The 27348-nt window shown below is 45.1% G+C and overlaps 1 pseudogene; it reads right to left on the bottom strand.

Annotated features, from left to right (window-relative positions):
• Positions 1-1397: 1397 nt before the first annotated feature.
• LOC120993857 lies at positions 1398-9213 on the bottom strand (annotated as a pseudogene).
• Positions 9214-27348: the final 18135 nt, after the last annotated feature.

Genomic DNA, 27348 nt, shown 5'->3' with positions numbered 1-27348 from the left:
GAGCCTCAAGCCCGGCCTGGTGGTGTGCGATAATGGGCGAAATCTCGTTGCAGCTCTGGGACTAGCCGGTTTGACGCACATCCCTTGCCTGGCACATGTGCTGAATTTGGTGGTGCAGAAGTTCATTCGCAACTACCCCGACATGTCAGAGCTTCTGCATAAAGTGCGGGCCGTCTGTTCGCGCTTCCGGTGTTCACACTCTGCTGCTGCACGCCTGTCTGCGCTACAGCGTAACTTCGGCCTTCCTGCTCACCGCCTCATATGCGATGTGCCCACCAGGTGGAACTCCACCTTGCACATGCTGGACAGACTGTGCGAGCAGCAGCAGGCCATAGTGGAGTTTCAGCTGCTGCACGCACGGGTCAGTCGCACTGCGGAACAGCACCACTTCACCACCAATGACTGGGCCTCCATGCGAGACCTGTGTGCCCTGTTGCGCTGTTTCGAGTACTCCACCAACATGGCCAGTGGCGATGACGCCGTTATCAGCGTTACAATACCACTTCTATGTCTCCTTGAGAAAACACTTACGGCGATGATGGAAGAGGAGGTGGCCCAGGAGGAAGAGAAGGAAGAGGGGTCATTTTTAGCACTTTCAGGCTAGTCTCTTCGAAGTGACTCAGAGGGAGGTTTTTTGCAACACCAGAGGCCAGGTACAAATGTGGCCAGACAGGGCCCACTACTGGAGGACGAGGAGGACGAGGATGAGGAGGAGGTGGAGGCAGTGGTGTATCTTGGTTTTGTGCTGCCCTAGGCGAGACTAAACTCGGGCACCCCCTAATATAAATTTAACCCACCCCTTCCTGTCACGGCCAAACCCCTTCCTCTGTAAACCCCACCCCTTCCTCTTTAGGCCCCACCCTTTCCTGTCGGAGCTTCACATCTTCTTTTCTGTATTTAAAAGTGAATAACGAAGGACAATATTTTGTGTTTTCTGCACCAAATTTTGCATCTATTATTTTAAGAGAATCTTTACATATAATAATATAAAGTGTAAATTCAACCACTTTACAAAGATCAGTCATCCAGGTCAACTATACTATATTGATCACGTCTTCAAATTGTTTGAATTAGCACGTGGTCAGTCCAGAGTCCACATGAGCAGTAACAGCACCAAGGCTTCAACAGCTGTTGCTGGACATGCATACACAATTTGTGTCATTCATACAAGACAATGCCACTGTACATATCAACACATCCAGTCCATTACATTACTTTAGCCATAGCACAGACTTTCACACACCATTTACTTACATCAATTAATTTATCCTGAAACGGACACGATGAGGTTTTTAATAACTTAGATGACTTTAATTAAATATATTAATATATTAAACTGAAATGCAACTTGTTGAATACAACAAATTAAACTGTAAACATTTCTGACTTAAGTGCAAACTGTTGAATATTAGACTATTAGATCTAAATTATACTTGGAAACTAAAATGCCTTTCGCCGAACTCTCTGTGTGGCAAAGCTGTTGATGAGCTCTTCATAGTCCAAAGATTTTGTGAGTTCAGACTCTATTGCCAACACTGCCAGGGAGTTCAATCTTTCCTCTCCCATTCTGGATCGCAAGTAGTTCTTCACTCGCTTCAAAGTCGAGAAAGAACGCTCAGCTGAGCAGTTTGTTGCTGCAGTACACAAAAACATTCTGAGAGCAATGTCCACATTTAAATAAATACTTTGCAATCCTCTCTCTCTTATCACTCGGAACATCACCAGAACAGAGGTATCTTCTGCAGAAGAACTTATTAAGTATGAACGAAAGTGGAGGCACTCATCAACAAAACACTCCTGTTCCAAGTCTTTGCTGTAAGAAGAACAAAGGTTATTTGCATGCTGTGAAATTGCTGATGGCTCAGTTTTTGATAGTTCAGTAATGAATTTAAACTTTCCAACGAAAGAGTCATATGCTGTTTTTCTTCTCATAAGTTTAGCAACTAAGTTGTCACAAATAACATAAAAGGTGTTAATGCGAAAGTTTTCTTGGGCTACCTCTGCCTGTGTCTTGCTGGAAGTTGCTGAAACTTTCCGTGCTTGTACACCTTTCCTCTTAGTCTCATAATCCTTCACAACAGATTTTTCCATTGCAGCAGCTTCAAAAGTCGGGAATAGGCCTCTGGTTTCTCGAACAAACTGGATCAGTGACTCATATAGCTCCCCTACAATTCCAACATCAATACCAATGCTTTGGAGTTTTTTACTAACTGCACCAAATCTATCCAGGATAGTACCCCACAAACCACTCATAAGTGCAGTCTCCAGACGTTGTATTTTATTCAGAAGACCTTCAGCTTCCTTGCATGTTCCTGGTGCCTCTGCGGTATTTTCCTTAATTTTTGTTAAGGCTTCGATTACTTGAGTCCAATTTCGATTTAAGCTTCGACAGGCATCTTCCCTGGCTGACCATCGTGTGTCAGATAATCTCTTTACCGCTACAGTGTTTGGCACAGATGATAAGTGTTTTTGTAAAATCTCCCATCTGTGAGTGGAAGCAGTAAAAAAAATGTAAAGGTACTGTAGGAGACCAAAGAATGAACAGGCTTCAGGACAACTTTCAGCAGCATGCTTCCCTACTAGATTTAAAGAGTGTGCAGCGCATGGAATATACACAGCAAGTGGGTTTCTTTCCAGAATTCTGGCTTGCAATCCTCTATAATGGCCAGACATATTGCTTGCATTGTCATATGATTGACCACGACAGTTGGCAATATCAAGATCATATGACTTAAGAGTGGTGAGGACCACTTCAGCCAGTTGTTCCGATTTATGTCCAGGATTTGGAATAAAATGTAGAAAGTGCTCAATCGGTAAGCCATCTTCCTTGACATACCTTAAGATGAAGGCCAGCTGATCCGTGTGGGAGCTATCCGGTGTTGAATCAACACTGATAGAGTAATATTTAGCAGCCTTTGCCTCCTTAACTATCTGCTTTGTAACAGAATCTGCCATAAGCTGAATAAACTGCTCACAGGTAGTGAATGAGAGGTAAGATGTGACTCCTTTTCCTGCATTGCCGTAACGGGCAATGTGTTCTGCTATAAATGGGTCAAATTCTGACAGAAATTCAAACATCATCATGTAGTTTCCGTTATGTGTGTGTCATGGTCTTACCTTCTTGCTGTTCTCCTTCGTTTGACATGTGCTGGCGGCCATCTTGGTTTCTGGGTTTCTTGTAGCCTTCCACCCTGCGGCTCCTCCTTCCCACTGGGAGGAGCTGGATGCCTAGCTCATATATATAGGAGGTCTGTGGCTTCAGTTCCTTGCTTGGTCCTCCTGTGTTCACATGCTTCTAAGACTGCTGCTGCTTCTGGTTCCTGATCCTGGCTTCGTCTGACTACTCTGCTGGTTCCTGATCCTGGCTTCGTCTGACTACCCTGCTGGTTCCTGATCCTGGCTTCGTCTGACTACCCTTCTGGTTCCTGACCCCTGGCCTCTCAAAGACTCTGCTTCGGTTTCACCATCCGCTTGGACTTTTGCTTTACAGCTTTATTTTCAATAAAGCCTTCTTATTTTCACTTATCTCTTGTTGTACGTCTGGTTCATGGTTCCGTGACATTAGGACCAAGCCATGAATTCTGACGGTACAGGGCCATCCTCGCTACCCATGCTGGTTGCCAGACTTGATCAGCAGGATCACCTGTTGGGTCGGTTCGCTGTGGCGTTGCTAACCCTGCTTGAACGCACGGCTCATTTCGCTCCCGTTGCCGATGGGTCGGTTGTCGCTCCTACTGCCGCTCCGGTTGTTGCGCCAGAGTCTACTCCGACACCTGTTGTTGCGCCTGCGGTGTTTCGGGGTATGACCGGTTCTGCCCCTCTTCCACAGCGCTTTGGGGGAGAGCCAACTCAGTGCCGAGGTTTCCTTAACCAGGTGGGCATTTATTTCAAGTTGCTGCCACATGCCTTTCCTACTGAGAGATCAAAGGTGGGCTTCTTGATCTCGCTGCTCTCGGACAAGGCCTTGGCCTGGGCCAGCCCTTTATGGGAGAACAACAATCCGGTGGTTGCCGAGTTTTCCGGTTTTGTTGCTTCTCTTCGGAAGGTATTCGATGTGCCGGCTCGTGCTGCCTCTGCTGCGAAGCTCCTTATGTCCATCAGACAGGGTTCACGATCCGTAGCTGAATACGCCATTGAGTTTCGTACCCTGGCAGCAGAGGTGGGCTGGAATAATGAGGCTCTGGTCGCTGCTTTCTCTCATGGTCTCTCGGATGCCTTGAAGGATGAGGTTGCAGCTAAGGACCTACCAGTGGAGCTCGAGTCTCTTATTTCTTTCCTGATTTTGATTGACACCAGACTCAGGGAGAGACCTTCCTTTAAGGAGAGCCTGCGGAGGTCTTCTAACAGATTGGCGCCTACGTTTGCTGTCCCACCCGTGCCTCCCTCTCCTCCCACGCCTCCTGGGGATGACTTGTCTGGGGGTGAACCCATGCAGCTGGGGTTTGCTCGCCTGTCCGAGGGGGAGAGGGTACTCCGGAGACGCGAGGGCCGATGCATGTACTGTGGTCTCGGTGGGCATTTTCGGTTGGCATGTCCGAACCGTCCGGGAGAACGCTCGCACCTGAGATCCTGTCGGGGGCAGATCTTGGGTGGAGTCTCCTCGTCCCCGGTTTCCCGTGTTGACAAACCACTGATCACTGTTGTCCTCTCCTGGGTCGGGGGCTCGGTGATGACCCAGGCGTTGGTGGACTCTGGTGCTGGTGGTTTGTTCATTGATAGTGTGTTCGCTGCCGCCAATTCCATTCCTCTGCAGGCTCGAGGTTCTCCACTGGCTCTTGAGGCGATAGACGGCAGACCTCTTCTGCCGCCACACGTGACTCATGAGACCCTTCCAGTGGGGATAGCCATTGGTGCCGTTCACAGAGAGTCGGTCTGCCTCCAGGTTATTTCGTCTCCACACTACTCGGTGGTCTTGGGGTACCCCTGGCTCCAGAAGCATAATCCGACTTTCGATTGGAGATCGGCCGAGATCCTCTCGTGGTCACCGCAGTGTGGGGCTAGTTGCATCCATGGGTCTGTCAAGTTGCTGTGTACTTCCTCAGACTCTCTGTTGCCTCCTGAATACGAGGAGTACCGTGATGTATTCGATAAGGTGCGCGCGGTTGCCCTACCTCCGCACCGCCCATACGATTGTGCCATAGAGTTACAACCTGGTGCCGTTCCTCCTCGTGGCAAAGTCTATCCACTGTCGGTAGCGGAGAATGAGGCCATGGAGGAGTACGTGAGGGAGGCGCTTTCACGCGGACACATTCGCAAATCCTCGTCCCCGGCAGGGGCTGGATTTTTCTTTGTGAAAAAGAAGGGCGGTGAGTTGAGGCCTTGCATCGATTACAGGGGTCTCAATCGCATCACGATCAAGAACGCTTACCCGATACCCTTGATTTCCGAGCTGTTCGATCGCCTTAAAGGGGCCACGGTCTTTACCAAACTCGACCTGAGGGCGGCATATAACCTGGTAAGGATCAAGGCGGGCGATGAGTGGAAGACCGCGTTTAACACCAGGACCGGTCATTATGAATCCTTGGTTATGCCCTTTGGGTTGTGCAATGCGCCCGCAGTCTTTCAGGAATTCATCAACGATGTTTTCCGTGACCTGTTGCAGCAGTGTGTGGTGGTCTATTTGGATGACATCTTGGTATATTCTGAATCCATGGAGGCCCACATTCTGGATGTCAGACGAGTGTTGCAACGGTTACGAGAGAACAAGCTGTTCGGTAAGCTTGAGAAATGCGAATTTCACCGATCCCAGGTAACCTTCTTAGGTTACATCATTTCCGCTGAGGGGTTCTCCATGGATCCTGAGAAGGTTTCGGCTGTCTTACAGTGGCCCCAGCCCAGTGGTCTTCGTTCCCTGCAGCGCTTTTTGGGCTTCGCCAATTATTATCGGAAGTTCATCAGGGACTTTTCCATGCTGGCCAAGCCTCTCACGGATCTGACCAGGAAGGGCAGTAATTCCCAGGTCTGGCCGCTCGAGGCCATCCGAGCTTTTGAGGCCCTAAAGTCCGCTTTTGTGTCGGCTCCGATTCTGTCGCATCCCAACCCTGGGTTGCCCTTTGTCCTCGAGGTGGACGCGTCTGAGACGGGAGTAGGCGCCCTTCTGTCTCAGCGTAGAACACCAGAGGGTCCTCTGCTTCCTTGTGGGTTTTACTCCCGGAAACTGTCTTCCGCGGAGTGCAACTATCAGATTGGTGACAGGGAGTTATTGGCCATCGTGCAGGCCCTTAAAGAATAGAGGCACTTGCTCGAGGGTTCGGTGGTTCCGGTTCTCATCCTGACGGACCATAAGAATCTGACCTACCTTTCTGAGGCCAAGAGATTGACACCACGTCAGGCCAGATGGGCTCTGTTCTTGTCACGTTTTAATTACGTGGTCTCCTACCTACCCGGTTCCAAGAACATCAGAGCGGATGCCCTATCACGGCAGTACTCCGAGCTGTCCAGGGAGGAGTCGATTCCGACTTCGGTCATACCTCCGAATCAGATCCTGGCCGCCATTCGCACCAGCCTGACCTCTCCCCTGGGTGAGCAGATTTTGGCGGCTCAATCTGGTGCTCCCTCTGGGAGACCCAACGGCAGATGTTTTGTGCCTGAGGAGTTGCGCACTCGGTTGTTGCGAACCTACCATAACTCCAAGACCGCGGGGCATCCTGGAAAGAATCAGCTGTCCTGGGCTGTTTCACGTCTGTTCTGGTGGCCTTCCCTACGTTCCGACATCGCCGCATATGTAGCGGCATGCTCCGTTTGTGCCCAGAGTAAGTCCCCTCGGCACCTTCCGTTGGGCCTTCTGCAACCCATAGCCACCGGGGAGCGCCCATGGTCACACCTGGGGATGGATTTCATTGTGGACCTCCCTGCATCCTGAGGCCATACGGTCATTCTCATGATTGTGGATCGGTTTTCCAAAATGTGCCACTGTGTTCCTCTCAAGAAGTTACCCTCTGCACAAGAGTTGGCCACGATTTTTGCCAGGGAGGTCTTCCGGTTGCACGGTTTGCCCAAGGAGATTGTGTCGGATCGGGGGAGTCAGTTTGTGTCCAGGTTCTGGCGCGCCTTTTGCTCCCAGTTGGGGATTCATCTCTCCTTCTCCTCGGCCTACCACCCTCAGTCCAATGGGGCCGCAGAACGATCCAATCAGGCCTTGGAGCAATTCCTTCGTTGCTATGTCTCCGATCACCAAGACAATTGGGTTGACCTCCTGCCTTGGGCTAAGTTTGCCAGGAACACGGCGGTGAACTCTTCCTCTAGGACGTCTCCCTTCATGGCCAATTATGGGTTCCAACCTGCCGTGTTACCGGAGGTATTCTCTCCCCAGGATATTCCGGCTGTGGAGGATCACCTTTCCCTCCTACGTGCTTCTTGGGTACAGATCCAGAAGTCCCTTGAGGCCTCTGCGCAGCGCCAGAGACTCCAGGCTGATCGCAGACGAGCGCCTGCTCCTTCCTACCAGGTCGGAGACCGTGTATGGTTGTCCACCCGCAACCTCAACCTTCGAGTGCCCACTCCCAAGCTGGCGCCTCGCTTTGTTGGTCCCTTCCGAGTGCTTCGCAGGGTAAACCCGGTAGCCTATGCCCTTGCGCTTCCTCCTGGCATGCGGATCTCTAACGTGTTTCATGTCTCCCTGTTGAAGCCACTGGTGTGTAATCGTTTCACTTCCTCGGTTCCTCGGCCTCGTCCGGTCCGAGTGGGCAATCGTGAGGAGTATGAGGTGAGCAATATCCTGGACTCACGCCTGGTCCGCGGTCGGGTGCAGTTTTTGGTCCATTGGCGTGGTTATGGTCCAGAGGAGCGTTCCTGGGTTCCCTCCGCAGATGTCCATGCTCCTGCCTTGCTCCGAGCCTTCCACGCACGCTTCCCTCAGAAACCGTTTTTTGCTCCGCGGAGGAGGGGCCCTTGAGGGGGAGGTACTGTCATGGTCTTACCTTCTTGCTGTTCTCCTTCGTTTGACATGTGCTGGCGGCCATCTTGGTTTCTGGGTTTCTTGTAGCCTTTCACCCTGCGGCTCCTCCTTCCCACTGGGAGGAGCTGGATGCCTAGCTCATATATATAGGAGGTCTGTGGCTTCAGTTCCTTGCTTGGTCCTCCTGTGTTCACATGCTTCTAAGACTGCTGCTGCTTCTGGTTCCTGATCCTGGCTTCGTCTGACTACTCTGCTGGTTCCTGATCCTGGCTTCGTCTGACTACCCTGCTGGTTCCTGATCCTGTTTTCGTCTGACTACCCTTCTGGTTCCTGACCCCTGGCCTCTCAAAGACTCTGCTTCGGTTTCACCATCCGCTTGGACTTTTGCTTTACAGCTTTATTTTCAATAAAGCCTTCTTATTTTCACTTATCTCTTGTTGTACGTCTGGTTCATGGTTCCGTGACAGTGTGGAACCAAAACGGTCATCTTTCCCTCTGAAAGCAAGTCCTCGAGTGCCAAGTGCCTTAACTGCAGCAACAACTCTTTTTAAAACATTTCTCCAATATTGAATTTCATCAGAACGCTGCTTTGTAAGACTTTCATCAATTCTCCCCAGTGTACATGCTCTCGATTTTAAAGATAGCACGCAGGATTTGTGTTCAGCTGAACGCTCGTGTTCATTTAATCGAGCCGTGCCATTTTTCCAGTCATTGAAGCCACTCTCTGCCAACTGGGATTTGCCACCAAACAAACGACATGGAGCACAAAACACTACTCCTTTGCTTTTGGAGTAAACCAAATAGCTCCTTTTTTGTTTCTCTCCATTAAAGTTTTCTTTTTCAAAAAGGTGTTTAGTTAGCAACCTAGAATGGTCCGAATACAGCCTTCTCGACTGTGTAAAGTCCAGATTCTCATTTTGAATTATTCCATGTTTAGCCACATGGTCTCTGGTGCAATCATTTAAAACCCATTCAGCAGGGTCAGAGCTCACTCCTATTTGTACAACAGGATCATCAAATTCTACTGAACTCGAAGGACCTGATTCAGAAGTCTCTGTTTCTCTGGCAATACTAGTACTACTGGTAGCTATGGAAGTATCATAACTGCATGATGTAGCAACATCAGTTTCACAGATGTCAGCAGTTAAATCTTCAACTACCTCCTCACCCTGCTCAGTATTAGAAGAAGCCACAGGTTTCGTGAAAAATTGCTCAATTTTTCCTGTCTGTTCAAGCTCCCTGGCTTGTTTTTCACGCCTAATTTTTGCATTTTTTCGGTAACCTGCTCCACTTAGCCTTTTTCGCCCGTCACTCATGGCTGCTAAGAATAGTACCAATGCTGTGAAAATCAACCGACAGAGCATCAGTGAAAATCAACAGACATAGTGTCAATGAAAATCAACAGGCATAGCGTCAGTGAAAATCAACAGACATAGCGTCACTGAAAATCAACAGACGTAGCACGTGCTGCTCGGCTATAATGGAAGGAGGCTCTGAAGGAGCATGCTGCTTCTCATGGGAGGTCGGCTTGCTGTCTGCTCTCCATGGCAACAGTGAGACTCTAATCAGGGACAGAGCAGAGAGAGCTGCAAGTGCGAGGGCCCTATTAACCCCTCCCTAATTCCCCCCCCTCTAACCACCCAAGGAGGAGGGGGGGAGGAGGAGGGGGGAGGAGGAGGGAGGAGGAGGGAGGAGGGAGAAGGAGGGAGGAGGAGGGAGAAGGAGGGAGGAGGAGGGAGGAGGAGGGAGGAGGAGGGAGGAGGAGGGAGGAGGAGGGAGGAGGGAGGAGGGAGGAGAAGGTAAGTCACTCCTTCACTATGCGGCGCCGGCGATGCTGCCGCTCGCAGCGGCATAGTGAAGGATCGGATCGATCGGCAAGTATTTGTGTACGTTAACTAACAAGGCAAACAAGGCATTTTGCCGCCCCATTGGCAAGTGCCGCCCCAGGCAAATGCCTTGTTTGCCTCGCGATAGATACGCCTCTGGGTGGAGGAGGATGAGGATGAAGCATGTTCACAGCGGGGTGGCACCCAAAGCAGCTCGGGCCCATCACTGGTGCGTGACTGGGGGGAAACACAGGACGATGACGATACGCCTCCCACAGAGGACAGCTTGTCCTTACCTCTGGGCAGCCTGGCACACATGAGCGACTACATGCTGCAGTGCCTGCGCAACCACAGCAGAGTTGCCCACATTTTAACGTGTGCGGACTACTGGGTTGCCACCCTGCTGGATCCCCGGTACAAAGACAATGTGCCCACCTTACTTCCTACACTGGAGCGTGATAGGAAGATGCGCGAGTACAAGCGCACGTTGGTAGACGTGCTACTGAGAGCATTCCCAAATGTCACAGGGGAACCAGTGGAAGCCCAAGGCGAAGGCAGAGGAGGAGCAAGAGGTCGACAACGCAGCTGTGTCACGGCCAGCTCCTCTGAGGGCAGGGTTAGCATGGCAGAGATGTGGAAAAGTTTTGTCACGACGCCACAGCTAACTGCACCACCACCTGATACAGAACGTGTTAGCAGGAGGCAACATTTCACTAACATGGTGGAACAGTACCTGTGCACACCCCTCCACGTACTGACTGATGGTTCGGCCCCATTCAACTTCTGGGTCTCCAAATTGTCCACGTGGCCAGAGCTAGCCTTTTATGCCTTGGAGGTGCTGGCCTGCCCGGCGGCCAGCGTTTTGTCTGAACGTGTATTCAGCACGACAGGCGGCATCATTACAGACAAACGCAGCCGCCTGTCTACAGCCAATGTGGACAAGCTGACGTTCATAAAAATGAACCAGGCATGGATCCCACAGGACCTGTCCATCCCTTGTGCAGATTAGATATTAACTACCTCCCCTTAACAATATATTATTCTACTCCAGGGCACTTCCTCATTCAATCCTATTTTTATTTTCATTTTACCATTATATTGCGGGGCAACCCAAAGTTGAATGAACCTCTCCTCTGTCTGGGTGCCGGGGCCTAAATGTGTGACAGTGGCCTGTTCCAGTGGTGGGTGACGTGAAGCCTGATTCTCTGCTATGATATGAAGACTGATTCTGTGCTGACATAAGGCCAGATTCTCTGTTACGGGACCTCTCTCCTCTGCCTGGGTGCCTGGGCCTAAATATGTGACAGTGGCCTGTTCCAGTGCTGGGTGACGTGAAGCCTGATTCTCTGCTATGACATGAAGACTGATTCTGCGCTGACATAAGGCCAGATTCTCTGTTACGGGACCTCTCTCCTCTGTCTGGGTGCCTGGGCCTAAATATGTGACAGTGGCCTGTTCCAGTGGTGGGTGACGTGAAGCCTGATTCTCTGCTATGACATGAAGACTGATTCTGCGCTGACATAAGGCCAGATTCTCTGTTACGGGACCTCTCTCCTCTGTCTGGGTGCCGGGGCCTAAATATGTGACAGTGGCCTGTTCAAGTGGTGGGTGACGTGAAGCCTGATTCTCTGCTATGACATGAAGACTGATTCTGTGCTGACATAAGGCCAGATTCTCTGTTACGGGACCTCTCTCCTCTGCCTGGGTGCCGGGGCCTAAATATGTGACAGTGGCCTGTTCCAGTGGTGGGTGACGTGAAGCCTGATTCTCTGCTATGACATGAAGACTGATTCTGTGCTGACATAAGGCCAGATTCTCTGTTACGGGACCTCTCTCCTCTGCCTGGGTGCCTGGGCCTAAATATGTGACAGTGGCCTGTTCCAGTGGTGGGTGACGTGAAGCCTGATTCTCTGCTATGACATGAAGACTGATTCTGTGCTGACATAAGGCCAGATTCTCTGTTACAGGACCTCTCTCCTCTGCCTGGGTGCCTGGGCCTAAATATGTGACAGTGGCCTGTTCCAGTGGTGGGTGACGTGAAGCCTGATTCTCTGCTATTACATGAGGACTGATTCTGCGCTGACATAAGGCCAGATTCTCTGTTACGGGACCTCTCTCCTCTGTCTGGGTGCCGGGGCCTAAATATGTGACAGTGGCCTGTTCCAGTGGTGGGTGACGTGAAGCCTGATTCTCTGCTATGACATGAAGACTGATTCTGTGCTGACATGAAGCCAGATTCTCTGTTACGGGACCTCTCTCCTCTGTCTGGGTGCCGGGGCCTAAATATGTGACAGTGGCCTGTTCCAGTGGCCTGTTCCAGTGGTGGGTGACATGAAGCCTGATTCTCTGCTATGACATGAAGACTGATTCTGTGCTGACATGAAGCCAGATTCTCTGCTATGGCATGAAGAGACTGATTCTCTGCTGACATGAAGCCAGATTCTTTGCTATGGCATGAAGAGACAGATTCTCTGCTGACGTGAAGCCAGATTCTCTGCTATGGGACCTCTGTCCAATTGATATTGGTTAATTTTTATTTTTTTAATTTTTATTTTAATTCATTTCCCTATCCACATTTGTTTGCAGAGGATTTACCTACATGTTGCTGCCTTTTGCAGCCCTCTAGCTCTTTCCTGGGCTGTTTTACAGCCTTTTTAGTGCCCAAAAGTTCGCGCCCCTATTGACTTCAATGGGGTTCGGGACGAAGTTCGGGTCGGGTTCGGATCCCGAACCCAAACATTTCCGGGAAGTTCGGCTGAACTTCTCGAACCCGAACATCCAGGTGTTCGCTCAACTCTAGTTAAGTGCCTTGCCTCCAATACAGAAGCTTTTGAGTTCAAATCCCGGCAGAAACTTTTCTGAAATACAGGCTAAATTAGATTTAAATACACTGGGGTGTCCCCAAGCACTGACTACACATATGGACATAGCTATATATGGAGTCAGAGCAGGGACTGCTAAGCCTAACTAGAGTCCAGACACCCTCGCCTCTTCAGAGCAGGGGGTGCCTGGGGTTCTCCAATTAACTTCCATTGTGCTCGGGCGCTCGGTAGAACACCCGGGCATCGCAAAGTGTTCTACTCGAGCACATGAGCACTTTGGTGCTCGATCAACACTACTGGTCAGGGGACAGGAAACGTGGCGTCTTGATCTCAAGGCCACATGAGTCCTGTGGGGGCTGAACTGGAAGAGGATGAGGAGGGGAAGGAACACATTTGAGCACAGGCAATGTGTTGCCAAATGGGTGGTTTTTCTACTCAGGTGACAGGAGAGGGGGAGCAGGAGCTCAAGGGCGATAAGGAAGATGAGACAGAGGACCCAGATACATAGTGGCAGTATGCAGTAGAGATGGAGGCAGGGAGTCCCTCCAAATCACTTGCACAAATGGCCTGATCCATGCTCACTTGCTTGCGTAGTGACAGTCGAATTGTCACCATTCGGCAGAAGGATGACTTCTGACTCTCCACCTTTTTGGACCTTCGTTACCAGTCCAGAATGGGGGCCTTTTTTACACCCACCGAGAGGGAGGACAAACTGAACTACTACAGAGACATCCTATGTAGTCAGTTGGCCTCTGCCTATCTACACCATCGTCCATCATCTTGCAGGTCTGACCGGGGGGGCCCTCTGCACTCACGTTCCACAGCCATGGCTTCTAGGGAGGGGTGGCGTGACAGGAGCAGTACCAGCTCCATCAGTAGCAGCCTGAGTCTACAGTCGTTGATAAGTAGCTTTCTTCACATGCATAGTGAAGAAACTACTCACCAGCAGCAACAGCAGCAGGTAGACCTGGAGCAGGACCTGAACCAGCAGGTGGTGGCATACCTGCCACCCAACATTGAAGATCCGCTGGTCTACTGGGTAGCCAAACTGGATTTGTGGCCGCAACTAGCAGAGTTTGCCCTGGAAAAGCTTTCCTGCCCGGCCAGTAGTGTGGCATCAGAACGGGTTTTCAGTGCGGCGGGCGCCATAGTTACCCCAAGGGGAACTCGCCTGTCCACCCAAAATGTGGAGAGACTGACCTTTGTAAAAATGAATCAGGCGTGGATCAGCCAGGATTTCCAACCAACAATTCCTGATGCATCAGACTAGATTATCCATGGTGCCACACCAACACTTTGATAAAAGAAACTGGTTTCTTCTGGCTACCTGCCTCAGCTACTACTCTGATGCTGCAACTCACCTGATGCCACACATGAAATGCCAAGTGCTCCTTATTTCGACCACCTTCGTCAGCGGGTGCTGGCATTGCCACCCACCGCCCCACTCTGTTACCGGGTCACTTTGTGGTGTCCTGATGCAGCTGCTGCTGCCATCTCCACACTATGTCACCTTGCCACTCTGTGGTCTCCTGATGCGGCTGCTGTTACTGCCATCTCCACACTATGTAAATTTGCTACTCTGTGGTCTCCTGATGCTGCTGCTGCTATTGCCAACTCCACACTATGTCACCTTGCCACTCTGTGGTATCCTGCTGCTGCTGCCATCTTCACATCATGTCACCTTGCCACTCTGTGGACTCCTGATGCTGCTGCTGCTACTGCCATCTCCACACTATGTCACTCTTTTATTATGTGGTCTCCTCCTGATGCTGCCAACTCCACACTATGTCACCTTGCCACTCTGTGGCCTCCTGATGCTGCCGCTGCTACTGCCATCTCCACACTATATCAACTTGCCACTCTGTGATCTCTCCTGATGCTGCTGCTGCTACTGCCACCTCCACACCATGTTAAATTGCTATTCTCTGGTTTCCTCCTGATTCTGCCAACTCCACACTAAGTCACCTTGCCACTCGGTGGTATCCTGCTACTGCCATCTTCAAATCATGTCACCTTGCCACTCTGGGGCAACCTGATGCTGCTGCCATCTCCACACTATGTCACCTTGCCACTCTGTGGTATCCTCATGCTGCTGCCATATCCACAATATGTCACTTTGCCACTTTGAAGCCTACTGATGCTGCGGCCACCTCCAAACTATGTCACCTTGCCATTCTGTGGTCTCCTCATGCTGCTGCCAACTCCACACTATGTCACCTTGCCACTCTGTGGTATCCTGCTGCCATCTTCACATCATGTCACCTTGCCACTCTGTGGCCTCTTCATGCTGCTGTCAACTCCACACTATGTCACCTTACCTCTCTTTGGCCTCTTAATGCTGCTGCCATCTTCACACTATGTCACCTTGCCACTCTGTGGTCTCCTGATGCTGCTGCTACTGCCATCTCCACACTATGTCACCATGCCACTCTGTGGTATCCTCATGCTGCTGCCATATCCACAATATGTCACCTTGCCACTTTGTGGCCTCCTGATGCTGTTTCCACCTTCAAACTATGTCACCTTGCCACTCTGTGGTCTGCTCATGCTGCTGCCAACTCCACACTATGTCACCTTGCCACTCTGTGGTCTCCTCATGCTGCTGCCATATCCACAACATGTCACCTTGCCACTCTGTGGCCTCCTGATGCTGCCGCCACCTCCAAACTGTGTCACCTTGCCACTCTGTGGTCCCCTCATGTAGCTGCCAATTCCACACTATATCACCTTGCCACTCTGTGGACTCCTCATGCTGCTACTGCCATCTCCACACTATGTGACCTTACCACTCTGTGGTCTCCTTATGCTGCTGCCATATCCACACTATGTCACCTTGCCACTCTGTGGTCTCATCATGCTGCTGTCATATCCATACTATGTCACCTTGCTACTCTGTGGCCTCCTGATGTTGCTGCCATCTCCATACTATGACATCTTGCCACTCTGCGGCCTCCTGATGCTTCCGCCACCTCTAAACTATGTCACCTTGCCACTCTGTGGTCTCCTAATGCTGCTGCTGCTGCTGCCATCTCCACACTATGTCACCTTGCTACTCTGTAGTCTCCTTATGCTGCTTCCATTTCCACACTATGTCACCTTGCCACTCTGTGGTCTCCTGATGCTGCTGCTACTGCCATCTTCACACTATGTCACCTCGCCACTCTGCGGTCTCCTGATGCTGATCCTGCTACTGCCATCTCCATACTATGTCACCTTGCCACTCTGTTGTCTACTCCTGATGCTTTTACTGTCGATACCTACAGACTCGGTCATTGTGCCACTCTGTGGCCTCCTGATGCTGCCGCCACCTTCAGAATCTGTCTTTGTGCCATTCTGTGGCCTCCTCATGCTGCTTCCACCTCACTACTATGTAATAGGGACACTCTGTGGACTTCTCATGCTGTTCTTACCCTACTTCATGACTGGGCCACTAATTTTGCCTTTCGGCCTGGCTGATATAATGATTTATTTGACCTTTCTTATGATCTGACAGAAGGAAGGAAAAATTAGATGCACAATGAATCCTGTCTGTGTAGCAGTTGTAAAGCCTATATGGTCCCATCAGAATTGGCTTATGATTTGGTAGCCAAAAGCAGGAGTGAGTACAAAACACAGAAGACATGCAAATATTCCATTAACGTGTCATCTCTGTTTTACATCCACTCCTGTTTTTTTTTGGCATTAACAATACTGATGGATTATTGAGCAAATGCTGACCGAGTGAAGGCATATCCTCCACAGACTATATCCATTATTTGTGGGTTATTGTTCTGATGGATCAGAAGAAGGGCAAATTAATCAGTGACGTCAACAGAAACTTACTGCTGACACCCTCTCCACTCTGTCCGTGCGGGCTCTACTTGTATAAGCGTGTAATAGAACAGGTTCTGTAGACATCCATGTGGAATCAACTGGCGATGGTGTAAAAGTAGTGTGCTTCTTCTTGATGCTAACATCAACCTTTAAGGCTGAGCACATAGTTATTTGGTCAGTGTTGGCCCCGTGACTGCCCAAATAAGTGAAGTGTGCAGTGATTCTAAGAGCAACGCCTGTCATGTGCTTGTCATACTGACTTACAGTATTCTTTTTAACTACCACAGCAGACTCCCTATGCATGTTACTGCAAGGCACAGTGTTCTACACTCCTATAAAGGCTCTCTGCAGCCCAGAAATAATCTTTTTTAACGCGATTTGCAGTGAATAAATTCGGATCGAAGCGATTTTTAAAAAATTTGCTCATCTCTAGTGATAATGCTAAACCTACTAATAAGAATGGAGGCATTTCCAATATATCTTTGACATCGCAGTGTTTGTAGACATGAAGATATTGCTATAGAAATACAAACCGGATTCCAAAAAAGTTGGTACACTATACAAATTGTGAATAAAAACTGAATGCAATGATGTGGAGGTGCCAACTTGTAATATTTTATTCAGAATAGAACATGAATCACGGAACAAAAGTTTAAACTGAGAAAATGTACCATTTTAAGGGAAAAATATGTTGAATCAGAATTTCATGGTGTCAACAAATCCCCAAAAAGTTGGGACAAGGCCATTTTCACCACTGTGTGGCATCTCCCCTTCTTCTTACAACACTCAACAGACGTCTGGGGACCGAGGAGACCAGTTTCTCAAGTTTAGAAATAGGAATGCTCTCCCATTCTTGTCTAATACAGGCCTCTAACTGTTCAATCGTCTTGGGCCTTCTTTGTTGCACCTTCCTCTCTATGATGCGCCAAATGTTCTCTATAGGTGAAAGATCTGGACTGCAGACTGGCCATTTCAGTACCCGGATCCTTCTCCTACGCAGCCATGATGTTGTGATTGATGCAGAATGTGGTCTGGCATTATCTTGTTGAAAAATGCAGGGTCTTCCCTGAAAGAGATGACGTCTGGATGGGAGCATATGTTGTTCTAGAACCTGAATATATTTTTCTGCATTGATGGTGCCTTTCCAGACATGCAAGCTGCCCATGCCACACGCACTCATGCAACCCCATACCATCAGAGATGCAGGCTTCTGAACTGAGCGTTGATAACAACTTGGGTTGTCCTTGTCCTCTTTGGTCCGGATGACATGGCGTCCCAGATTTCCAAAAAGAACTTCGAATCGTGACTCGTCTGACCACAGAACAGTCTTCCATTTTGCCACACTCCATTTTAAATGATCCCTGGCCCAGTGAAAACGCCTGAGCTTGTGGATCTTGCTTAGAAATGGCTTCTTCTTTGCACTGTAGAGTTTCAGCTGGCAACGGCGGATGGCACGGTGGATTGTGTTCACTGACAATGGTTTCTGGAAGTATTCCTGAGCCCATTCTGTGATTTCCTTTACAGTAGCATTCCTGTTTGTGGTGCAGTGTCGTTTAAGGGCCCGGAGATCACGGGCATCCAGTATGGTTTTACGGCCTTGACCCTTACGCACAGAGATTGTTCCAGATTCTCTGAATCTTCGGATGATGTTATGCACAGTTGATGATGATAGATACAAAGTCTTTGCAATTTTTCGCTGGGTAACACCTTTCTGATATTGCTCCACTATCTTTCTGCGCAACATTGTGGGAATTGGTGATCCTCTACCCATCTTGGCTTCTGAGAGACACTGCCACTCTGAGAAGCTCTTTTTATACCCAATCAAGTTGCCAATTGACCTAATTAGTGTTATTTGGTCTTCCAGCTCTTCGTTATGCTCAAATTTACTTTTTCCAGCCTCTTATTGCTACTTGTCCCAACTTTTTGGGGATTTGTTGACACCGTGAAATTTTGAATCAACGTATTTTTCCTTTAAAATGATACATTTACTCGGATTAAACGTTTGATCTGTCATCTACATTCTATTACAAATAAAATATTGACATTTGCCATCTCCACATCATTGCATTCAGTTTTTATTCACAATTTGTTTAGTGTCCCAACTTTTTTGGAATCCGATTTGTATTAAAGGAAAGTAATTTTGTTTAATAACAGGATCAGGCTGAGTGAAAGGCTATGTAAACCTTCGGAGGTCTTTTTCTTTATAATTGCAATTTTGTAATTTTTGTCTAAAAATAACTTTTTCAATTGGTCTTTATTAAAAATGTTGAGCCGTTTCTGGAATACAAGTCTGCAAACTGTCACAGTGTTTTTTTTATTTTTTATCCTGTCATCTGATGGCTCATGTGTAGCTCTTATCTCTGATCTCCTGACCTCATAGACACTTATTTAAGCCATATTCTTATCAGTTTGAAAGATGAGAGCTACACCTGAGCCATAAGATGACAGGATTCAAAGAAAATAGAATGGCAGCTTGAAAACTGGCTGATTATTATTTTTTTAAACCCTTTTATCTAAGAAAAGGCTGAAAATTTTTAAGGAAGACCGTTTGAAAAAATATATATATTTAGCCCAAAATGAGTACAATGCAATTATAAAAAATTGTACCCATAGTATCCATAGTTTAAAAAAAATAATAGCAAAAAAAAAATACTCATCCTCATCAATTCCCCATCACAGCCGGTCCAATTCTGCTTTGGTCCCTGCTGCTCTTCACATCCTGGTCCTAGGCTTCAATTATTGGAAATAGCTTGGACTGCTCGCTTAGCCAATTACTGGCTGGGGCAGGTTACCGCTGTGGCCAGTGATTGAGAGAATCGTCCAAGACATTCCTTGTCTGTTGAGCACAGGACCATGAAATTGAACATCAGTGAGGATATTCCACTGGAAAACATCTTAAAGGTGGGATTCAACTCTACCATTATGCAACATTTACCACAGCCATGGCAATCCAAGAATGATAAATTAATTTAGTAGGCTGGGGTCTGAGTCCTCCAGGCATTTGTGTCTTGCTACAAATGTTTTCACCCATTTATCTATGTAACTAGATAGGTAGTTGTTGCATTGTATAGTGTGAATACATGGGAGAGTCTGCAGAAGGAATCCCTACAATGGAGCGAGAGGGAGGTAACGCTATCTGAGCATACATCATTTGTGACAGAACATGGTCACATTGCTATGATATGAATTTTTGCCACGTGTTCTGTCCATATAAACATATATTCTTTAAAAAAAAAAGTAAAGAAGAAAAAAGGAAATATAGGAAAAAGGGGTGGACCATCACCTAAAATAATCTACTGACTATTAGACTCCTATTCTTTCTTCCATAAGTGTTTTTTCATACTACATGTGACAATAAATAGTCTACTCAATAAATCAAGATAGCCCATTTCTAGCTGTGGATAAAAGTGGCCCTGACATAACGTAATGTAGCAGTTGCAACTTAAGTATTTCTGTTTAGGATAATAAACTATAGCGTATATCTGTTTTGTTTTTTGTTGTTTTCATTTCTGCTAGTGACTTCCATTAAGCCCCAATTTTGCTTTCATTATAAGAAGGACACCCTTCTGGTACCATATTTGCAAAATGAATACCGTCTCTTTAATGAACAAAAATCCTAGTATAATGTAATATCAATGTTAATGCCAGTAAGTAATAACATAGCTCTGATTGTGTAGAATGACATTTGGCTTAGCAGTTTTAACATATTGCACAGAATGTGGATTTTCCCTATTGCTGAAAATAAGACAGAAGAGACATGGCAGTCATCTGTACCACAAGAATAAAAAAAATAAAAACCATTATTATGATTTCCAGAAATATTATTTTGTATTTTGTATTTCTTTTTTTTTTTTTTTTTAAACCATTTTAATCATGTATGTATAGGCATACAGTATGAGGGGATGGTAAAGGAGGGTGGTTACAATGGTGGCAAGATGCAAATTCATTCTGGCAAAGTAAGATGCAGACAACACAAGCATGCTCAAATCTGTGCCATACAAATATTACTGATGGCAGAGGGATGGAATGAAATCTGCATCATACATGATTATTATTGTTTCATCTCAAATGCAGGTTCTTGTCTGCTTGCAGTTTTATAGCAGTCTCCAAAAGGGAGACACTGACCTCACTGCTACACTGGAAGTACTTTGTAAAGAAGAACACATTATACAGCAGTAGCCATTCCTCAAGTTGAACAAAAAAAGTAAAGAGAAAAAAAAAATAAAGAAAAATAATATTTAAGGGGAATGTAAATACAAACATGTCATAGCAGATCAACAACAGAAAAAGACAACAGAAAACACATACAATTCAGGTATAAGACTTTGTGATACATAAGGAATTGGACATAAAAGGCATTAGGCTTTACAAATATATTATGACACTGGTAAATAAGACTCTAGACACTGTTTGCTTCTGATTGGAATATTGAGCATAACAAAATTTTTGAGGGCCCAAAAACAAAAACCTTCTAAATACATATGTGAACCAAACAGAATCTACACTTATACCATATACTAAGAAATTGCATATACAGTAAATCTTATAGCTTTGACATAAGCTACAACAATCATAATAGAGCAAAGAAGCAGCAGAAGTTCAATTTGATTGCCCTGCCATAATCTCAGAGGAATGCAGGTTACCATTTACATTACAATATATTCTGCTTTTGAGGAATACTCACAGGCTGCCAGAAAAAGCTTAAATAGTATCTATTGAGGGACTGCATGGATGCAAGGGAAGCAAATCAGAGTTTGCGGGTGAGAGAGACCACCAATGGACCTGGCAATGCTGAAAAGAGAGCCCAATAGCCTGAACTTTATTAAAGGGGTTGTTTGGCCTGGAAGAAAAAAGAAGGGACAGAATTGGCCATTCTTCCTGTTTAAAAAATAATAATTGTCACCTCCCTCAAACTATTAACTGAAGTACTATATGAGTAGTACTGCTGACACTGACCCCGGGTCGCTAATTTATATGTGTATACCTTCTCCTGTTCCTCTGCTGTGCCATGGCAAACTGCCACCATAATACATTGACAGGACCCATGATCTTGCGCTTAGGAGGTCCTCTCCATTATCTGCCGTTGGCTCATGAGTCTGGTCCATGTATTACAGAAGTGGTTTATGGAGGCTCAATGGGGCAGGAGAATACACATACAGAGTATAAAATATAAAGTAGTGATCTGAAATCAGTATCAGCAGTACTACTCATGTAAAGGGGTTGTGAATGAATAGGGAGCAGGTTGGCAACCCCGCGCCTTCCCCCCCCCCACACACACACACTTGACCAGACCTTTAAAGGGGAACCCACTTATCTGATTCCCAGAGCTGGCTCCTCACTCTTTCTCCTCCCAGCCTGCGATGTTCTGCTGTGCTTTCTCACTGAAGTACATTGGGTGCGACACCGCCTGTGGTTTGGGAGGCAGCTCTGGGAAGCAGCTAAATAAGCTTCCCTTTAAAAGGTCCCCTCTATTCTTGCACAACCCATTTAATAGTGCTTAATGCAAGTGACAGACTCTCTTTAAAGTGATGTTTCCATCTACTAGGATATGCCATCAATGGCAGATAAGTGAGGGTCCCACACCTACTGTATCTCCAGAATGGGGCCCCCAAGTGAAAGAAAAGCAGCTGTGCATGTGCAACCACCTTTCTTTCACTGCTATAGAAGCCTGGCTCGGCAGTTTTTGGCAGTCTTATAGCAGTTGATTGGCTGTGCTCTACATTCAGTGCACTGTGTTCTCATTCACTTTGGGGGCCCTGTTCTGGAGATAGGAGTGCATCCCAGTGGTGGAACCCACACCAAACGATGTGCCATTAATGTCCCAGATGGGAATACCCCTTTAAGTAATTAAAAGCCTGTGCTGTATAGTTTGTAAAAAATGACAGTGAATGTCTCCTTTTCTGTCATTGTGTCCCTGTGACATGCCCCATCACTTCCCTGCAGTCCCCCGGCAGATGCAGGCTGTATTATAGTAGTCTGTCTGTTGCTTCATCAGCAGCAATGTTATTATAGAGGTAGCAGTGTTCTGCTGATGGTCTCATCCTAGGGCAGCAAGGACACTGTGAGAGGTCTGCTTAAAACATGAGATGGATGAATATAGCACTTTTTATTGCAGGATTCCTCGTGTTTTCCATGTCTACACTTAACATTTCATTTGCAAAAAAATATATAAAAAAAAATTCTTGCACTAATTTTCTATTGGACAGAAAATGCACTTAGTGCCTTGTATAAAGGATAGACTGTCCTGAAAGCTGTTTCTCCACAATATAATATATATATAGATATAAACATATATCATAAAATATGTAAGTTTCATGCTGGTGCACAGTGAACTGCACTAATGAATTGGTTAATGAAAAAAATATTGACATACAGCCACGTTATATAGGTAAAAATATAAAGTACAAACTAATATATTTCTGAATCTTGCATCTAGTATAGAACTGATCAAAAGCAAAGGTATAAATATACTGTAGCTAATTACAATAATCTCTATGAAAAAATGCAGAAATATATGTTTTTACTTTCTTCTCTGCTACATAAAGTACCATAGAGTACAGTAATTCTTTAATGGATATGTTTCAAGAAAACTCAATATCAGAAAATAAATATTTTCAGTCTGGCCCAACACCACTAATATATCACTTTATAATTTTATAAAAAAATAAAATAAATCATTCTAAAGCATGTTAGCATTTAAAGCATCCTCTTATCTTAGCCGGGTAGTTTATGGCTAGAATAAGTCAGTATTATATGCTATTATTGATAAGAGATGGTTAGAAAAAAGATCACAATTGCAATTAAATTATAAATAAAATAATCCATTAAAGCTATAATTAAAATATAAAAAATAATTTCAGGTGACCTCCACCAAAACCAATGTGCATCTATACTTTTACTGTAAATATGTTTCAGAAATGTACATATAGAAATCTAATAAGTATATAAGTATATCAGTGGAACACAACCATAGAAATATATATTACATTCATAAAATATACTATAGTATACTGATTGGTATACTTTACCGATTTATGTAATTTACCTGAGCCCCAGTAATACCTGGAAAACATCTCTTTAGGAAGGCTCTAAACTTTGCAAGGTTTATTGATGTAATATAGAATGTTTAGCAACTTAAAGGTAACAATAAAACAAATGATAGTAACAGAACAACAGTAATTGAATCATAATTGCCAAATCTCGCTTATTTCTGTGCACTACCAGCAGATGGCTCAAATATAGATAGATAGATATGAGACAGATAGATAGATAGATAGATAGATAGATAGATAGATAGATAGATAGATATGAGACAGATAGATAGTAGATAGACAGATAGATAGATAGATAGATAGATAGAAGACTGATAGATACTAGATGGATGGAAGGATAGATAGATAGATAGATAGATAGATAGATAGATAGATAGATAGATAGATAGATAGATAGATAGATAATAGATAGATAGATATGAGACAGATAGATAGTAGATAGACAGATAGATAGAGATAGATAGATAGATAGATAGAAGATAGATAGTAGATAGATAGATAGATAGATAGATAATCGAATGATAGAAAGATAGATAGATAGATAGATAGATAGATAGATAGATAGATAGATAGATAGATAGATAGATACAGGTTATAGGCCTTTAGGTTATAGGTCCAAATACACAGGTAACAAATGAGGCAACACTTCAAAATCAGGTGAAAGGGTGGTAGACTAATTTTTTTCACTTCAACCGTGTTTCAGCCCAACACAAGGAGGCTCATTGTGTTGAGCTGAAATGTTGTGGTTGGAGTGAATAAAGTGGGTCCACCACCCTTTCACCTGAGTTTGAAGTGTTGCCTCATTTGTTAGATTGATTGATAGATAGATTGATAGATAAATAGATAATAGATAGATATTAGATAGATAGATAATTAATATATACTGTAGATAGCTAGACAGAGAGAGATATGATACATGTGTATATAGTAGATTTATAGACACAGGTAAATAGATAGATAGATAGATAGATAGATAGATAGATAGATAGATAGATAGATAGATAGAATTCTCTCTTGCAGTATTTTGACCCAATCAAATTTCCACACTTTAGGCAGAAGGCAAACAGAAGTCTTATTTACCAGTAATACCATAGAAGAATACAGCAGCTCCAGAGTTTTTGAAAACATTATTGTATTATTTTGTGACAATCCAAAGTACCATTTATTGATATGAATTAGAAGAACCTTGCTACTGTCATGGTGCAATATGTAAAAAGGTGAATGGACATGGACTTGATATGACACATAATACACACCGCACAGCACATAAAGAAAAGACTGTTGATTGGCCTTTGCCCAGCAGAGGTAGATAAAGGTTAGAACAAACTGTTTACTGACCATACATATAGGTGCTTAAACAGTAGATCAGTTGAACAAGAGCTGACCTGTTAAGTGCTTTTTAAACAATGCTCCATCTTTGCTCTTTTCTACTGTACTTACGTACCACCCAGTTATTGCTCCACTATACTTAAATACACTATCTACCTAAAATCTACATTCTACCATTAATTAAGGCTTTTTATATATATTATATTATTCATTCTGCTAGTCTTATTTTTGCAGTATGTAAATGAAGTTACAACGTGCCCGACCGACAAGAAAAAGCACCATGTATTCTCAAACATAAATATGGTACAGAAGGTGATTCATAAAAAAACTAATTATTAGACATAGATATATGTTGTTCTAATTTTCTTTTACTTCTGATGCGGTTTCTTGTTATTGCGCTATTAGGTACATACAACTCACTTTTGAGTTTCAGCGCAATTTCTTTATGATTGCAACTAAGGAGAATATTTATTAAAAGTGAAAAAATGCATAGTATTGGTTCTTCCTACATATCTCAGGTAGTAGATGAAGCAGAGACAAGAAGTAAAAGCAAAGTGTAGAAAAGGTGAGGCCTCTTAATCAAGACATATTGTTTGCTTTTAAAGTATGTTCCTTCGCATCCCTGCTACACAGCAAACATTTTGAAGTGCACTTCCCAAGTGTAGAAAGAGAATAGGAAGGAAACTGAGTTTAATTATTTTAACAGCCCTTATAAATTTTCCTTCCTTTAATGTTGCTGCAAAAAAAAAAAAGTTAAATAAACAACCAAAAATTCTGTATTTCTAGCATGGAGGAAATGCTAATGGTATCCAAGTAAGCACATTGAAATATCATAAAATGTCATAGGCCTCTTTGTAACAGATTACAATGAGCTTTGAGATCCCATTGAATATCAACATTCACAGATGTGTACAGAGGGTTCAATAACTGGTGCTAACTGGCATTGACTGGAAATGAAAGCATACCACAAGAGCTACTCCATGACAGCATCCTGTTCTTTTGAATCTTTACATACATATTCCTGTCCTATTCTAATTGGGCCACATTCCAGGCTTGGTCATTCTAAACCCTTACATATTATTTTCTAGTTGAAGATCCTTAAACTTAGGGCTGTATTACATCTGATCAATATCTGCCCAATCAGACCAATAGTTGGTGTATAACAAAAGATCTGTATGTGTAAGTAGGCCAACTGACCAATAATTGGTTGGAAAATCTGTGAGATAATCTGTTAGTGAAACACAGTCCTTAAAGGGTCTTTTGGAATTTTTTAAAATAATGTATACTCGCTGGTTAAATCCCCTGCCATTCAAGCATTGCCACACCAGTGATCCTCGCTAATCTGTGTTTACCTGGTTGCAGTGATGACATATAGCCCACATGACCACTGCAATCACTACCCTCAATAGTATATGGCACAGGACCACTGAACCCAGTGACTGGATTCAGCAGTCACGTGATGTATACAGCTAAGCTACATCATCCCTGCAACTAAGTAAGCACAGACCAGAGGTAAGGACTGGGACAGCACTACTGGAACAGCAGGAGATTTAACTGGTGAGTACTTTTTCTTATTATCGCCACCCTTTGTGCACATTTCAATAACTCAAATGCCCATTTAAAGGGGTTCTATGAGAAGAGAAAAATAGTTTTTAGTTTTTTTTCCTCCAAATGGAGCCACTATTGTCCATAGGCTGAGATGAGCTGCAATTACAGACCAAGCCAATTGACAAGAAAAGACGCTGGTTTTGAAGAAAAAAAAATATTTTTCTAATCTTAAGCAACCATTTTAAAAGCCGCTATAATAGATTATTTTTGCACGGAGGTAGACACATTTTTTTCTCTCAGATTCCATATGAAGGATTGCTTTTGGAGCAAAACAGCTCTCTACATATGGCACCCAATGAAGCCTGTACAGCAGCACATGGAGGCCAAGTTTTTGGGAACAGCCGTGGCTATCAACTGTCAATATCCAAAATAAATGCCATCAAGCATAACAAGTATATAACTTATACCAATTACATACAATTATTTCTAACTCAGATGTAGCTCTTCTATAGCTAAAATGACCCACCAGGATCTTTTTATTTGCTTGTGCAACCAATCCTTGTTGACCACCTTAGCTAAAACCCATGTCACCAGTATATCTTGTATTCCCCCCCCCCTAAATTTGAATCCCTATGTTAAACAATTCATTGAGTAGAATACATAGACTCCATTGCTTTGCTGCATTAGGAGGAAATTAGCAATTTAAAGAAGACTTCAGCGTTCCTCTGGACCTTCCTGTAATAGCTAGCCTCTCTGCATGTTCCTAGTATACATACCAAAATATATTTTTATGTTTGATATGAAATACTGTAACTACAGCAGAAATTAAAACAGATGAATGCCAAAATTGTACCTCCAATGTGAAGTCCTTCAACTATATTACTCACTGAGCTTAACTGGATTAACATACAGAATTCTGAAAGGCTGCTCATGTTCAACTGACCAGTGAAAAGACTGGACATTTTCTTTTTCTTTGAAATGGGAACTGGAACCACACAGTTTGCTATAGGTGCACATAAAATGGGAAACTGCCCAACACTTTAAGAAAGAGTGTTATTTTT

Source organism: Bufo bufo, chromosome 3 (assembly GCF_905171765.1).
Source record: "Bufo bufo chromosome 3, aBufBuf1.1, whole genome shotgun sequence".
In the NCBI taxonomy this organism is placed as follows: Eukaryota; Metazoa; Chordata; class Amphibia; order Anura; family Bufonidae; genus Bufo; species Bufo bufo.
The sequence above is the reverse complement of the archived record's forward strand: the minus strand, read 5'-3'. Positions and strand labels throughout refer to the sequence as shown.